This window comes from Camellia sinensis, chromosome 11 (assembly GCF_055761805.1).
Source record: "Camellia sinensis isolate YWXY chromosome 11, ASM5576180v1, whole genome shotgun sequence".
Taxonomy (NCBI): Eukaryota; Viridiplantae; Streptophyta; class Magnoliopsida; order Ericales; family Theaceae; genus Camellia; species Camellia sinensis.
Window position 1 is genome coordinate 163,650,349 of NC_138971.1, and position 6,000 is coordinate 163,656,348.

Below are 6,000 nucleotides of genomic sequence, written 5' to 3' on the forward strand. Positions count from 1 at the left end.
GTACAAAGGTTTAGGTAAATCAAAAATGCTAGAGGTCTCAAAAATTCTACCAAAAGTTTTACCAAATGTTTCACATGGGTGTGGGACTCACATGGGACCCACATTGTGTGGGTCCCACACCCATGTGAGATATTTGGTAAAACTTTTGATAGAATATTTGGAGTCTCTAGCATTACTTGTAAATAAATAATTACTGACTCGTAATCCAAAAATAAAGAAATTACTGAGCGTGATTCCCGAACGGCCTATGGGCTTATTTAGCAATTACAATGGTTGTTTTGAAAATTGATTTTTCATTTTTAGTAAAAAATATATTAAAAAAATAAGAAAATAATTTATTTTTTATAGTATTTTTTAACTTTTTAATTAAAAATGCAACTTTTTAAAAATAGACCTTAATAAGTGCATTAATCCTGTTTTTTTGTTTTTTTCTATTTTTTTTTTATGACAACTTGGATGCAGAGATGTGAACTGAACCGTCGACCACGTGCAGTACTATCACAACACACACACAGACCAATTCACTTTTTAAAGAGTTATTCGGATCATCTCTAATAATTTGTCCAATCTATCATTAATTTAAATTTGATTGAAAAAATTAATTTTTATTCCTTTAACAGTTCATTAAATCTATCATTAAATTCAAAATTTTATTTTTCTTTCATCAAATTATAGACCAATGTATCTTTTATTAAATTACTGTTTATTGCCCTTGAATTTTCACCACCGGATGTCCTTGAATAACCACCTCAAGGTAAAAATTTATGAAAAAATTACACTGACCGGTCGACCTGCCGTACATCCATTCGGTCGTCCGCCTAGTGTTCTGATGAAGTTACAAAAACTTTAGTTGGAGCACTTAATATCAAATGAACCTTTTACTCAAATTTGATGAAAAACTTGATATATCGTTGAAAATGCTCTCAGGAATTCTTTGGAAAGGTTCTAAAAGTACATTTATTTGAATCATATTATTTTTTTATATATATTTTTTTGTAATAAATTACAAAATGTATTAAATAAACAAATTCTAAATAACCCGTAAATAGAAGAAATTAAGTGGGAATTCCATAAATGTTTTAAAAATTCATAAAAATTATTATAATTATAATTATTAATATTTAAAAAATTTATCATTTATTTGTAATTATCTTTCAAAATTCTTTCTTAACAGTAATTTTCCCTACTAAATATGTATATATAAAAAAAATTTAAAAAAAGGTGCTAAATAAATACGTTGATTAGAATTACAATATAGGAAGATGTTAAATTTGAAAATATATTTGTACAATATTTGATTTATAATCTAATTTATCATTAGAAACCAATATAAATAAAAAAGCTTATGAAATACGAGGATTAACCAATAAATCCCATATCATGGATTTGTCATCCATTTATGTGTAATGACTAATTTGTCATTATAATCTCCTTAATTATTATTGTTTGTTGAAGTGTTGTAATTGAAAAAAAAAAAGTACGTTAAAGAGTTTTTTAACAGACCTTCTAGATGTATCCAATGTCACATCATACCTGCTACATTGAAGTGTTACATTTGAAAAAAATACATTGAAGAGTTTTTTTTGGAATATTACATTAAGAAAAAGTACATTAAGAATTTCTTTTCCTAATGTCACATTATACCCGTCACATTAGAGTGTTATATTTGAAAAAAGTACATTAAGAAGTTTTTTAACAAACATTCTAGATGTATCTAATGTCATATCATACCCATCACATTAGAGTGTCACATCATACGTGCTACATTAATAAAAGGAAAAGAAAAATCTTGATATGATATAAAATAAATCTAAAAAGATCTCATACAATACCTATTGAAAACAATAGGACTTATGTGGTTATAAGAAGGAATAAGAAAAAAACAAAAAAAAAAACCTTATAAGTATGCAAGATCCTGAGACAGGACTTTTTGATAAAATTCCCTATGAAAATAATTTTCTAAAATAAATTTTGGTAATAAGTAAAAGCATATACCAATACCCGATTGTCTGCAAATGGGTAGAGTTGGGATTAGCAAGCATGATTTAAAAGTTTTTCAAAATATATTTGGATTTTGTTTATTTAGAATTGGGTAAATTATAAGTACACCCTATGAGATTACTTAAAATATGATTTTGTGATTTTGGAAAGCTATGTTTGGTTTTGGCTTTTTAGCTAAAAAAATACAAAAAAATAAAATTTGTTACATAAGTCAATAAGATAAAATGTCGCATCTAAATTATAATCATTACACTTTTCTTTTTCAAAAGTCAAAAAAGTTAAAAATAAAAACCAAACGAGGCTAAAAAAGTCGGCTAAAATAGTCAAAAAAAAAAACCAAAAAATCAAACTATTTTAGCTATTCCCCAACAAAGACTAAGTCTTACTCTTTAAAATTTTTAATTTCATAACAAATAACCTATTTTATTAATAAATTATCAAGTCAATTAATAATTTTTAATGATATTAAAATTTTATTTCAATTAATATTTCAAGAAGAGCAATTAAAAATTTTATTTTTTAATTAATTCTATTAAATAAAAAATTTAAATATAGAAATATTTATAATCTTTTAAATCACTGACAACAATCTATATTTTAAACCATTTGAATTGAATTCGAAAGAAATAATCGAGTCAGTTACTAATAGAGTTTGAGTAATTTAGCCTTCGTTTAGTATAAATTAAAATGAAATTTTTTGGTTAAAATAGTTTCAAAAAGATAAAATAGACCTTTTAACCTAATAAGATAAAATGTCACATCTAAAATCATAATTATTTTATTTTTTGTCTCTCACAAAATTCAAGAAAGTCAAAAAGTCTATCCAAACGAGACTTTTTAGCCCCACGCTTAAATAATCAAAAAAAGCCAACCCACATTCCAAAATTTTGAAATAGGGATAAATTACACTTACATTTTCTGAAATTTAGATTTAATACATATTACTTCTTAACGTTTGGAAAATTATGCTATGTAACGCCCCCAAAATTATGCAATAAATACAACTCATAAGCGGAAGAATAACAGAAATAAGATACATTCATCCATCAGAGTTCAGAATTTGTTTACAAAGATTAACACATGCGACATACATTCACCAATGTTTGTCCTGAACCTATAGCATGTGTTACAATGTTGAGAGAAAAGAAACTAAACATATAGTCAGATGTCCTATAGGCTTACATCTTTTCAAGTAATTGCTTGGTTACACAAAAGTGAGTCCAGCTCAATACAATTAAAGCCCTTAGCTATACAAAAGAGTAAAAAAAACAAAATAAATAAGTTCTTACTTCCCAAAAGTCCCTCCAAGCTATTGCCTTGGCGGAGGCATGTCATCAGCACTTGAAAATATTTTTTCCAAATAGGGTGAGCCAAAACCCAACAGGAATAATATAACACAATACATGAGATTTAGCAGAGATATAGGTACAATGTGCATACACAATGCTTGTAACAAAACATTCACATTTTTATAAGATTATAAAGTACCAAAGTTCGTATTTAAATTCATTTTCCTTCAATTCATTTCAAATTAATTTACCATTTTTAATTCATGAACCAATTTCATTATTTTTCAACTACCGAACTAAGACTACAACTCAGTGGTTTTTCCAAGTCAATACAATACCACACAAACTCTTCAATTTGCCATTTTACGAAAATTTCGTCAGCGGGATCGGCACCCATATATACACAAGATTTCGTGACTTTTACCCTGGACACTCCGGCCAACTTAATTTCAATGGAGTTCATCCCCTATCTCCTCCCAAATAATATAGTACATCCTATTTTTCCTCCCAAACATCATACATATACAATGTATTAAAACATAGTCATATTCAATGACAATCAACAATAGATTAGTTTCAATTTTCCTAATTCTCATGTAATTTCTACAACAATCATAGCTATCATCTACCGATAGCCTAGTACAGATGTTTTCTAAACTGATATATATAATCTTCTCAATAGATAAATTAATCAAGTTTTCATAGGTGAGAGACAACACGTGCCCAACTCCACCATTTATATCAACAATCCTCTAATTTTACATTACCAATGTCAATTTTTGTTAATTATACAAAATAACTTCACCCCTTTAGGGCAAAACTTCCCATTTTTTTAAATATCAACCCAAGTACCAAAATCAACAAATTTGACACAAAACAACCTTATTTACAAACTCCATAACCATTTATTTTCCGTTCATCAAAAATCCCTCTTTTTATTTCACATCCGAACCTAGGTTTGTTCAAACTACTCCCAAATCCCACCATAGTTATACAACGACAAATAACTAAGCTAAAGCCTACCTCAAAGAAAAGAAAATGAGTAAAGTAAGGTTGAAACTCCAAAGACACCGAAACCCACTTTCGTTTTGATGAAAATATAGCCCATGACGTCCTTTACCTTTTTCCCAAAGTTTCTAGGGTGAAGAACCCAATGGATCTAGGTGAAATAGTAAAGAGAAGATGAGTTTCAGAGAGAGAAACTCAAGATCTAGGGTTTTGGAGAGTTTTAGAGAGAAAGAGAGAGAGGAATGAAAAGTGATGAAAAAGGTCATTTTCACAGACTGTTGTACACGCAGTCTACTTGAGTGTTAGACACAATGTTCCGCTCGAGCGTAAGAAGTGACGCTTGAGCGTTGAATACACTCTTTCAACATTTGCAGGTCTGCAAAAATATATTGAGAGTTTGTAAATCCTCTTCGAGCTGAGGAGAAAAATTGCAAAGCCCACTCGAGCGAAAGAATGACCACTCGAGCGAAGGTGTAAAAATCTGGACAACATAGATTTGGAAAATCAAGTAACCAACTTGCTCCAAACACACAACTAAAATCCAAATAACTAATCCAAGGAACAACAAGGGTAATAAGAGATGGACAACAATATTGAATTATGAAACCTGAGTCCAGAACATAATAAAATGTCAAGTCAAAATCGGAGTTACTATATATTAACTCCTCTATTATTATAATTATTTAAACAGAATAAAAATATTGAATTCACGCTCTCTTTATTTTCTTGCTTTGTTTTGTTTTGTTTTTTTTATTTTTATTTTTTTTCTTTTTCTTTGATTTACTTTATTTTTTTAATGTAATTATTTTCTATTAGAATTTATTATCTTTTATATAAGTAAAGGGTATGAAATGAGATTGTCAATCATAACAATAAAAATATAATTTTAAAAATATCAAGAAATGAAAGGTAATTAAACCAAATTTAGATAAATGCTTGGGAGCACTAATTAGTACTCCCACTAATTAGGTGGCAGTGGGTCCTGCCATTAATGATGTGATGTTTTGATTTTGGAGTTGTGTTTTTTTTTTTTTTTACTTTTTTAATGCATTAGTGTTATTAGTGGTGATACTTTTAGTGGGATGAATCATTGTTGCCAAATTTAAGTAACGTGTCTCCACTACAAAGCCGGGTGGGACCATAGGGACCTACTGAAAAGGAAAACCACACTGTCGCCATGTGGCCGCCTCTTGTTTCACCTGCTTTGTCGAATTCATATTAAATAAATCAATAAATCAAAGCGGTTAGGGGCTTCACGTGGTCAGTCACAGAGATGAGTTTGTGGGGTCTACCCATTTAACTAATCTGCCCCCACTATCTTTCTTCTTTTTTGAACGATCCTGTCTTCTTCCGGTGAAGTTGTTTTATGAGGTCTCGGAAAATAGGTTGGGACTTAACTTATTAAAAAATAAAATAAATTAAGAAATTAATAAGATAAAATATTATATTTAAGTTATAGTTATTTTATATTTTTTATAGGGATATTTTTTTTAAGGTCCCTGATATTATGATTTTATAGTATAAAGGACATCAAATATTTTCATGATGTCTAAGGTCCCTTAACAGGATCTAGAGAAATTTCAGTTCCAGAGAAATTCTCTCCAGAGAACATTGAAATCCAGAGAAATTTTAGTTCCAGAGAAATTCTCTCCAGAGAAAATTGAAATTTCTCTGAGTACCAAATAAATCCAGAGAAAATAGT